General features: G+C 38.3%; 1 protein-coding gene across 1 annotated transcript in view; it reads left to right on the top strand.

Annotated features, from left to right (window-relative positions):
• The window catches only part of SEMA3C (semaphorin 3C), a 148,283-nt gene that overhangs the window by 82,895 nt on the left and 53,099 nt on the right, over positions 1–12,289 (top strand). The gene's annotated exons all lie outside the window — the stretch shown is intronic.

The following is a 12,289-nucleotide window of genomic DNA, read 5'->3' as shown; positions in this document are numbered from 1 at the left end:
GGCCAAGTGTGATTGGACACACAATGAAATTGTCTCGGTTCAAATGATCTCAGTGTACATAAAAGAAAAGATACATTCATCAAAAGTCAAGAATCAGGTACAACACTTAAAATAGTTATAGGGTACAATAAGCAATCAAATCGTAGGAAAACAGTCAATATAGATCGTAAGGATACAAGCGACAAAGTTACAGTCCTACAGTCACAAGTGGGAGGGGATGGATGATAAGGAGTGATGAGAAGATTAATAGTGATAGTAACGCAGATTTGTAAATAGTTGGACAGTGTTAAGGGAATTAGTTGTTTAGCGGAATGATGGCGTTCAGGGAAAAACTGTCCTTGTGTCTAGTTGTTCAGGTGGGCAGTGCTCTATAGCGTTGTTTTGATGGTAGGAGTTGAAACAGTTTATGTCCGGGATGTGAGGGGTCTGTAGATATTTTCACAGCCCTCTTTTTGAGTCATGCAGGATACAGGTCCTCCATGGAAGCCAGGTTGATAGTAATTGCTTTTTCTGCAGTCCTAATTATCCTCTGAAATCTATGTCTATCTTGCTGAGTTGCAGAGCCAAACCAGAAAAGAAAAGAATGCAATTCATTTGGTTTCTACCACTTCTGGACTTCATGCTCAAGGTGGAAAAAATAGCGCTTAAAACTTATATACCTCTTCACTGTGCTTTCCAGCCCTCTCTAAGTGGTTTACAGAGTCAGCCTCTTGCCCCCAACAATCTGGGTTCTCATTTTACCCACCTCAGAAGGATGAAAGGCTGAGTCAACCTTGAGTCTGGTGGGATTCGAACTGCCAAATTGCAAGCATTTGGTAGTCAGCAGAAGTAGCTGCAGTACTGCACTCTAACCATTGCACCCCCGAGGATCTCTGAAACTTTGATTTGGGATTGTGTTGATTAGCTAGGTTTGTTGTTAGAGAAATGGGTTATTGATTGGGTTCTTTCCAAGAACCTAGGGTATGTTGTAATTCCCGTCTGGTTTCTGACAAGCAAAGTGAATGAGGGAAGCCGGAATCACTTAATTTAACAACCACAATGATGTCAGAGCATTTGCAGTGTGACTGCTATTATGAGATAACCCAGGAGCAAAACACAGAACACAGAGACTTGGATATTTAACAGTGGTTTATCCATAACAGATATATACAGAAATAAACATGGCAGGCAAATACCTTACAAGCAATCAATCTTCTTAACTCTACACAGAGAACTCTGCAAATGAATACTGGATACAAGGAGAGAGAACCAGACCATCTAATGGCTGCAATATATAAACACCTTCTAAAGGGACCTTTAATCCCCAGTCTTAAAGGGAAATACCTGTTCTATGCTGAATCACCTTCATTTCATCAGCCACATCTGGAAGCTATTATTGCTGGTTGGCTCTTAAATCCCAAGACTCTAATGGGAGCGGGAAATAATACCTAAAATCAGGTGTGACTCATTCAATGATCGCCTTGTTTAGCAATGGAAATTCTGGTTCCAGTTGTGAATGGAATAATAGAGTTGAGAGGGACTTTGGAGGTCTTCTAGTCTAACTGCAGAAGACCCCATACCATTTCATACAAGTGGTTGTCCATTCTCTTTTCAAAAACCTCCAGTGATGGAGCACCCACAACTTGTGTAAGCCAGTCATTCCACTGATTAATTGTTCTGACTGTCAGGAAATTTCTCCTTCACTCTAGGTTGCTTCTCTGAGTTTCTATCCATTAGGATTATTTGTATTTTTTCATGTTGTTGCTTGTAGTCAGTTTATGTCATCTTTTTTTGCAGCAGCTAACCAGGTGGTTCACTGTTTCTTCAGCTTGTTTGTAGAGTCCCAAAGGTGCTTTTCTTTCCAAGAGACAACTGGACTTTCTGATTTTTCTTTGAAGACGTTTTGTTTTTCATCCAAGAAGCTTTTTCAGCTCTGACGGGATAGTGGGGAAGGGAAGGATTTATATTCCTTGCAGACAGCTGGTCATTTGCATCCTTTTAGAGAGTCACTGAGGCCACTCGGAGGTTTATCTGTGTCCTCAGGATCACCTTAGTAGATGCAGACAACACAGACTCATTCCCAACAGCCTGCACCTGTGTTCAAGTGAAGGGACACAGGGCCGAAAACATCCTGCAAAAATCACAGCTCCACAACATGTTCCTTTCTGCAGTTCCAAGAAGGCTCCACACCCATTTGCACCACTCAGGTGACCCCAATTGTGGCTTCCTTCCTTCACTTCGCTTGTCAGAAACCAGGTGGGAATTGCAGCATACCCTAGGTTCTTGGGAAGAACCCAATCTATATGAAAGCCAACACCAAGCTAAAGAACTGGCAACTGCGACTTCACATTTGTGCATATAATAATAACAAGAGTGAAAGAGGGGCCATTCAGCACAGATGGTATTACTTTTTTGCTCTGCTATAATATTAGCTTCATAACACATAGTGTTACAGTACTGGATATCTGATTCCAGTAGAAGCAAACAGACCCAGGTTCAGGTTGATCAAACTAGCTTTGTTGATGAATCCCAACGTATTAAAAATAAGCACTTTTCTTTCTTTTGTTTAAATGGAAAGTTGAGCTGCTTATTTCTGTGATGAAAATCTTTTGCACCAGGCCAATCATAAAATTCCCCTGAGACAGTCCTTCTATTAAACCTCGGTACATATGAGCATTTGGCCCAAAGCTCACCTTTGTATGTCTTCCCAAGAGACTATAGAAAGAAGCTTGCTTTGGAATAAAAGAAAGCTTTGAAGATTGATGTCCCACTCTGTGGATCACATATTAGTTTGAATTTATTAATAGTGTTCAGTTGATTATGTTTGTCCTTTTCCTTTCAAGAGTCAGCAAGAAACTTTTAAGGATGCTTGTTAGGGATACACCCCTAGGAAGATCTGCAGGGCAGTCAGGCAGTCAGGCAAAATATGTGAGATAAGTGTTTTGTAGCTTACACACAGTAAAACAGAGGCACAGTGCTAATTAAATAGTTTTATTCCAGCAAGAGTTAAAGCATAGTCAAAACAGTCCATATATCATTCACTTAGTTCAGTCCGTCCAAGGATTATTCAGTTGCAAATTCCAGTGTCGAAAAAGAGAGATCAGTACACTTACAAATCAGTCCGGTGATATATCTCCTCGCAGTAAAGAGATATGCAAAACTCAAAACTCCTCTCTTCCTTCAGCAACTCTTCAGTAGGGAAAGACGCAGCTAACAAACCATGCAATGTAATCCAATCCAGTAATTGTCAGTAATTGCCAGCAAACCGTCAGTGAATCGTCAGCATCTCTTGCTCCCTCTTATGGTGGTTTCACACCACACCCAAAATTACATGCTTTGCAGTTAAAGTGACACACACTTAAACTAACAATCATAGCTTATATATATTATTTTACCCAAAACTACGTTAGGTGACTTATGTTATACCTAACATTCTCCCCTTTTGGGTAATATAATAATATATATATCTATTTACAACCTTAACCCATAATCATCACAACTCTCTTTGTGTTTGACTGCACCTTGGGCCTTTGTGAACTGATCAGCAATGTTTTGCTCAGTCATACAATATTCCAATCTTATTAAACCATTTTTTACAGATTGTCTTACATTCAGATATCTAAGATCTGTATGCTTAGATCTCGTTTTTACAGCAATATTTGTAGCCATCTGTATGACTGCTTGATTGTCCTCATACACAACAATGGAATCGTTAACAGTTAATCCCATATCCAACAACAACTGTTTATACAGAATTAAATCAGTACATAATAAGGATAGACATGAAAATTCTGCTTCCATTGTGGACATGCTTATGTGTTGCTGTCTAATTGACCTCCAACCTATTAATGCTTTTCCTAGCAGTATAGCCATTCCTGAAGTTGATTTCCTAGTGTTTATATCTGTTGCAAAACTTGCATCAGCATATGCACTTAAAATCAATCATCTTTTGGCTCCAAATACAATGCATAGTGCATTGTCCTTTTAAGATATCTTAAGATACGTTTTGCCGCTTGCCAATGTCGTTCAGCGGGTTCAGCATTGAATCTAGCCAATTGATTAACGCAATAGGCAATATCTGGCCTTGACCAATTACTAATGTACGATAGACTGCCAATTAGCGACTGATAGATAGTCTTATCGAATTTTGAACTCTGAACATCAGTGCGGCAAAATTCCTGACTCATTGGAGTTTTTGCTGGTTTACAAAGTTCCATCTTATATGTTTTTAGTAATTGATAAATCTTATCCTCTTGAGATATCTTATAGCCACGATTGGTTTTATTTATTGTCAATCCTAGATACTGTTTTATCTCTCCTAATTGCTTTAATTTTATCCTATTTCCTAATAATGATATTATTTCAGTAGCTTCATTATTAGTTTTTGTAATTAAGGCAATATCATCTGTAAACAACAATAATAATGACACTATTCCATTTTTCTCTCTTTTAAATAAACATGGATCAGCTAAACCTGCTTTAAACCCTATATTGTTTAACTCCTTAACAATATATTGGTTCCATTCGTAACCAGATTGTTTTAATCCATAGAGACTCTTTTTAAGCTTCCAACAGTCATTATTAGTTTTATCATCCTTAATCCCTACAGGTTTCTTTAGATATATAGTGTGCTGCAATGGAGCATGCAGATAAGCAGTTTCTACATCTAAATGATTTATGATATAGTTTTTCTTAGCTGCCCACACTAAAGCTGCTCTCAAGGTTGTTGCTTTTAGACTTGGTGCAAACACTTCATCATAATCACATGCAGTTTGATTAAATCCTTGAGCTACCAACCTAGCCTTATGGGTAACAGTCCCATTTTTACCTGTTTTTAATTTAAATATCCATTTGCAGCCAATGGACTTTTCACCTGGAGGTAATCTAGCATTCTCATAGACTCCCATCTGTTTTAATGAATTCAGTTCCTTTTGCATTGCTGTATGCCAGTTCTCCTGATCCTTCGCAGGATACAATTTTAGTTCTTCCACAGTAGTTGGAATTTTACTAATCTGGCACACCATACTTGCCTGATACCTATCAGGTGGTCTGCTTACTCGTGTTGACCGTCTCGGTAGTACAGGACTCACAGGTGGACTCTTATCTATCACCTGTTCCTGGTTATTTATTTCTTCTTCACTTATTTCTTCTTTAATTGGATCTATTATTTCTTCCTCTACTTTCACTTCAATTGGACTTTCCTCATCACTAGTATGGTGGCTCGGGCCCCTGTAGGTTTCTATGATTACACTTTTATTCGAATCTTGTTCCAATTTAGTCCATCCTACATGTTCCAGGAATTGTGCACTAGCACTACAATAAATTCTAGTTGTGCCCTCTTCCCAGAACCTGTAAGATCTATGGTTTGATTCGTAACCTACAAAATATAATCTTTTAGCCCTATGCTGTCCCTTATGTCTCAGTTGTATAGGAATATGCACCCATGCTGGTGCTCCAAATGTGTGCATATAGCTTAGGTCAGGTTTTCTACCATGCCACCGTGTGAATGGTAATTCACCTGTTGTTGAGTTAACAACATTATTCAATATATGATTACCACACATTGTTGCTTCTCCCCACAAATTCTCAGGTAATCCTGAATCTGACAACATAGTACGAGCCATTGCCTGCAGTGTTTGGCCTCGCCTTTCTATAAAGGAATTATGTTGTGGCCTATATGGTGCAGACTTTTTATGTTCTACACCTGCCATCTTCAGTCTATTTTGGAATTTAGTATTTATAAATTCTGTACCATGATCAGTTACAAGAGTTACTAGTTTCCTTTTAGTTTTTCTCTCTGTAAACTTCAACCAATTAAAGAAATTTTGATATGTTTCCGTTTTACTCTTCATTAAATAACAGAAACCATATCTAGAATAATGATCCATTATACTTAATATATAACGAGCACCTCCCACACTTGGTTTTTAGGACCTATAATATCAGCAAATATGACCTCTAGAGGCTCCTTAGTTTTAAATCCATTAATTCTATTTGCTGGTATTACCTTGCTTTTTTCTTGACTGCAAGCATTGCAGTGCAAATACTTACTGCAAGGCTTCAGTTTTATACCTTTAGATAGTTCAACCGTTTGCTTGAGCATTTTAAAATTTATATGCCCTAAACGTCTGTGTAACAAATGTATGCATTCATCATGAGGTTTAACGTTATTATACACAGTGTTAACCACCTCTAATTGATTATCATTTAACACATACAATTCACCCTTTAAAGTTGCAGTCACTTTTTACCTTCCTTTTCTATTATGCAGTTTTCTCCCTAAAGGTAACTACATAACCTAGTTTAATCAAAACTCTAACCGAAAGCAAATTAAACTTAAGTTGTGGTACGTATAACATTTTTACATTTTCTTTTATGCAAGAACAATATGCTGTACCTTGACCTCTTGCTTTCAGTTTCCAACCATTAGGTAAAGATATCTGCTGTGAACTCGTGGACATCTTAATAAATCTTTTCTTATCTTTTGTTATGCAGTCCAATGCTCCACTATCTACCACCCAAAAATTATTATTGTTCACAGTTTGGTTGCTATACATGGCTAACTCTAAGCATTTTTTATCCTTTTGATGCCTTTTAGCATTCTGGCTGGCATTTTGGCGTTTTTCTTTCTTGCAGAATCTGGCCAAATGTCCTTTTCTTCCACAATTAAAACATTTTCTAATTGTGTAGGCTGACGAAGATAATTCCTCTTCTTGTGGTTGTTCCCTTCTGAGTTGATCCCTTTCAAGCCTTCTCCTGGCTTCTTCAATTAATCTGCCAGTAATGTCAGTTAATGTGAGGTTATCCTTTGGCAGCACTTCCAATGAAGTTACATAGTCGTCATAGCTCTGATCTAATGAAGACAAAATTTTATAAACCTGATGCAGTTCAGTGAAGATAAGCTCTTTTTCATGCAGCTCCTGAAAAATTCTCTTCATAGTGTTTATATGAGTCAACATGTCTCCATTCTTTTGAAGATGTGTTCTAAACAGCTTCCGTGTAAGATTTATATGAGCTCCTACACTGTCTCGAACATAAATCTTCTTTAAATTCTCCCAGCACTTAGCAGCTGTTTCTTCTCCACGAATATGGACAAGCTGCTGGTCACAGAGTGTCAGTCCTATTATACAGAGAGCTTGTTCATTTTTCAGTTTATATTCTTGTATTTTGTGGGCATCATCTTCATCCTCCGGATCCCAAGCATCTACCTCTGGTGGGTTTTCAATTATATTCCACAAACCTTCTCTGCGTAGAAGTAGGCTGCATTTCATAGACCATGAAACATAGTTTGTTCCATCCAGTTTGGATATTAGAGACAAACTTGGTAAATTGACTTCTGCCATCTTTCTCTGGATATTAAACTATAATTAATAAAACACAGCTGTCTGTTTACAGTATTGTGTAACTACACTAACTCTCACTTTATATAAGCCTGTTATATCCTGGTTAGTCTGACTGTGCAGCTGGGCCCATAACCAGTGTTAGGGATACACCCCTAGCAAGATCTGCAGGGCAGTCAGGCAGGCAGGCAAAATATGTGAGATAAGTGTTTTGTAGCTTACACACAGTAAAACAGAGGCACAGTGCTAATTAAATAGTTTTATTCCAGCAAGAGTTAAAGCATAGTCAAAACAGTCCATATATCATTCACTTAGTTCAGTCCGTCCACGGATTATTCAGTTGCAAATTCCAGTGTCGAAAAAGAGAGGTCAGTACACTTACAAATCAGTCCGGTGATATATCTCCTCGCAGTAAAGAGATATGCAAAACTCAAAAACTCCTCTCTTCCTTCAGCAACTCTTCAGTAGGGGAAAGACGCAGCTAACAAACCATGCAATGTAATCCAATCCAGTAATTGTCAGTAATTGCCAGCAAACCGTCAGTGAATCGTCAGCATCTCTTGCTCCCTCTTATGGTGGTTTCACACCACACCCAAAATTACATGCTTTGCAGTTAAAGTGACACACACTTAAACTAACAATCATAGCTTATATATATTATTTTACCCAAAACTACGTTAGGTGACTTATGTTATACCTAACAATGCTTGGCTGGAAACTCTAGTTCATGTCTCTAAACTGATGCCATTTAACCAGTGTGTAGCCTTGCATGTACTAGCAACTCCTTATGGATACAAAGATTGGGGCAATTTACAGCATCTTTTGGAATGTGGGATGGGTGGGTAGATTCTGTGATCCTGAAGTCAAAAATTGCAACTGAAATCCCACAAAATCTGCCATGACAATCTGCTTGTACACGATTGAGAGCATTTTAACAAATTGCATCCCTGTTTGGTTTGTTGGCTCAGCTAGAAAGTCCCTGCAGAGAGTGGTGAGGACAGTGGAGAAAATTATAGGAAGCTGGCTTCTTGTTATTCAGGATACTAGAGCTCAAAGCATTGCTAGAGTCCCCATATAGTCTGTTTCTGTTGCTCCTCTCTGAGAAGAGTTTTCTAAGTATTTCTAGCAGAATACCAGATTCTGTAACAGCTTTGTTACCTATTCCATCCATCTGATAAACTCATAAGATTCATTTTTCTCAACATGTACATGTATACATCTGAATTAGATTGTGTTGCTTCTCTGTGTCATATAATATATGTGGTTATATGCATAATTTTGCATTTATTTGCTTGTTTGTTTTGTCATGGTTATGTAGTGTATATTGGAGGTGGTGATCCTTTGAGAGGTGTATGCAATGAAATTTCATTTTAATGTATGCCAATTAGTGTACGTTCAAAGTGACAATAAAGTTATTCTATTCTATTCTATTCTATTCTATTCTATTCTATTCTATTCTATTCCTATACTCTATTCTATTCCTATTCCCTTCCCTTCCTTTCATCTATATTCTATTCCAATTCTATTCTATTCTATTCTATTCTATTCTATTCTATTCTATTCTATTCCATTCCATTCCATTCCATTCCATTCCATTCCATTCTCCATTCTATTCTATTCTCTCCTTTTTCTATTCTATTCCTATATTCTAAAAGAAAAGAAAAAGAAAAAAAAGGCATTGACCTTTGACTCCCTCTGATGTGGTAGAATAAAAGAGTAGCATCAAACCACATCTTTTTACTTTTATATAAACGAGCCATTTCTCTATGAACAAAACTATTGAATCGGTAAAACCCAGCATCAAAGTTTCATTTTTTTTTACCCACCTCAAGCACAAAATCCAGAAGCGGTTCCCAAGTAAAGCCAAAAGTACTTATAGTCTTTTCTTTGATGAAAATGGTCAGTTTAGCCATCTCTGCTTAATCCTTCAACTTTGATAATAGTCTCCTGTTGCCTGGAAATCCTCAGCTTTTTCCTGGTCTGTATTTAAGTCTGATTTAAAATAATACTAACCAGTGATGCTAACCATACTGGCTATTTAACCCATCCTTTCACAAACATGGACATAGAAACCCACTTTGGCCTACAATTTTAAATAAATCCAAATACTTAAATATAATTTTTTGGCAAAGAAAGCAAATTTTAGGCTGTTCTTTTTCTTTTTCTTTTCTCCCAGCAATGAAGTTCAGCATTTTACTAAAGTAGCCAGATGTGTGTGTGTATTGGATGTTGGATTTTAAATACCAAAGACTGGTGACTTGTCATAGTGTGATAAATTGTTTTGGGGTGATTTTAGCCATGAAGTTAAGAGGGGCTGACAGATATTATGACCTGATAAGAAAAGGAGACTTAAGGAATGCTTAGTGTAACTAATAAAGCTGGTATGTACAAGGATTAAGAGTGGCAGGCTGTTTGCAGGTCTAATTGTTTTTTTAAAAAAGGAGGCACAGACAGGAGAACTTACAGAGAACAGAAATTTTTTAAAAGAGACTGCCGAAGAAACAAGAGACAGAGAATTACAAAGCAGTTTCTCCTTGGAAAAGTCAATAAAACAGCCGGAGTTTGCATCTAAGGATTTGTCTGGAGTATCCTTAATCCAGCTTTCTTATTTTAGTAACCCTACAGCAACTTTGGAGGTGATTAGCATTATCCTGAAACAGTGGGTGGAGGCCCGTGAGCCCTGAGGCAGTCGTAAATATGCCTAATTTAAAGGGATGAAACACCGGAGCACTAGGGGGAAAAAAACAGTAGTGTTTCCGTCTATGAGTGAGTTCTCTTTTAATTTCCTTGAGGCAGGAACATCTGGCTAGGGTAGTTAATGTAATTGCTAATGCATGCATCCAGCAGATGCCATAATGACTTTACACATGTCCGGACAACTTTGTGCAAAAGGCTGGGATTAAGCCATGATGTAAATGGCATAATTTGAACGATTTTAGTTACGTTGCAATGCCTGTGCAACTCCTCACTTGTAGATGGCAGAGAGGACTGGTCCCTCTTGCCCATTTTGCAACTCAATCAATCAGAATAGAGCTGGAAGGGACCTTGGAGGTCTTCTAGTCCAGCCCCACTGCTCAAGCAGGAGACCCTGTACCATTTCAGAGAAATGGATGTACAGTCTCTTCTTAAAAACCTCCAGTGATAGAGCAGCCACAACTTCTGGAGGGAAGCAGTTCCACTGGTTGATTGTCCTCACTGTTAGGAAGCTTCTCCTTAATTCCAAGTTGCTTCTCTCCTTGATGTTCTCAGTCATCCAGGTCATGGTTGTCTCAAATGTGCTTTATTTTTTTCAAGAGGCAACTGGACTTCCTTGTTTTTTTCTTTTGAAGACCTTTCACTTCTCATCCAAGAAGCTTCTTCAGCTCTGACACCTTCCATTCCCCACTGTCCTGTCAGGAGTGGGATTTGGAGGTTCTCCAAATTGCGCAAAATCTTAGCTAGGGGCTCTCCCAAACCCCTGCAAATCCCCAGCAGCCCACCTCTGATTACCTGTATGGGAAACTTTCTTTTGTGACATTTCAAGGCCTGAAGATTTAATGTAGTTGGATTGCAAGTTGAGTCAGCAGCGTGTCAGGGTTGCAAAAACAAATTGTAATTGTAGACTTCTTTTATCCAAGACAACGGATTTGCATTATTCTGTGCTAATTGGGCTTCATCACCAGCCCTGCAGGAAATAACTAGATCAGCTTACCAAGAAGAACAAATGGAAACAAATGGATGAAATGAATTGAGACTTTGGAAAAAATTCAGAGAAAAGCAACTAGGATGGAAACTAAAACATATGAAGAACGGTTGCCAGATTTGGGTTCAGCCAATCTAGAGAAAAGAAGGACTATAGAGTAGAGTAGAGTAGAGTAGAGTAGAGTAGAGTAGAGTAGAGTAGAGTGGAGTGGAGTGGAATAGAATAGAATAGAATAGAATAGAATAGAATAGAATAGAATAGAATAGAATAGAATAGAATAGAATAGAATAGAATAGAATAGAATAGTTTATTGGCCAAATGTGATTGGCCACACAAGGAATTTGTCTTGGTGTAAATACTCTCAGTATACATAAAGAAAAAGTGCATTCGTTAAGAATCAAGAATCATAACAAACAACACTTGATGATAGTCAGATGGGACATGAGAGCAGTATTCTAGTATTTCATGGGCTGCCACAAAGAAGAGGGGGTCAACTTATTTTCCAAAGCACCAGAAGGTAAGAGATAGAAACAATGGGTAGAAACTAACCAAGGAGAGAAGCAACCTGGAACTAAGGAAAAATTTCCAAACCGTGCAAACAATTACCCAGTGGAACAAATTGTCTCCAGAAGTTGTGAGTGCTCCATCACTGGAAGTCTTTAAGAAAAGACTGGACAATTGTCTGAAATGGTATAGGGTCTCCTGCTCAAACAAGGGGTTGGACTAGAAGACCTCCAAGGTCCCTTCCAGCTCTATTCTGATTGATTGACTCAACAGAATTCAAACTTAGCCTCAGATCTCTTCTGCCATGGAAAGCAGGTTTTCCACCATCCCCATTGTCAGTGTTCCAGGGAACATCCATTCCTGTCAGTAACTCCAAGACAAGCATAATCTCAAAGTACTTTTATTAGAATAGCACCTGGAACATTCTGTGGAATTCCAAAACTAAAAGTTTCCCGGCTTCCCCACAATGTCCCAACCTACAAACGATCCCCTTTTTTTATTCATCATCATATCACATGAACCAATCCCAAAGTAAGTTCCAATTCTTTCTGCGCTACACTCTTTAACCTTGAACTATCAAAAGAATTATATTTTGTCTACTAAGAGCCACTCAATTAACATCACCCCCCTCCCACTTTCTCCAGCTATGTGGCAGCGATGAATTATGATTCCATAGCTGACACCCATTGCAACGGGTTCCATCCTGTTTTTTTTCTCAAAAGACTATTGTTGGCTAAGCCTGACACTTACGTACGATTGTGCAATCAGTTGGCATCGTGTTCCA

This window comes from Pseudonaja textilis, chromosome 5 (genome assembly GCF_049901715.1).
Source record: "Pseudonaja textilis isolate UNSWEBS1 chromosome 5, rPseTex1.2, whole genome shotgun sequence".
NCBI classification, from domain to species: domain Eukaryota; kingdom Metazoa; phylum Chordata; class Lepidosauria; order Squamata; family Elapidae; genus Pseudonaja; species Pseudonaja textilis.
The sequence above is the reverse complement of the archived record's forward strand: the minus strand, read 5'-3'. Positions and strand labels throughout refer to the sequence as shown.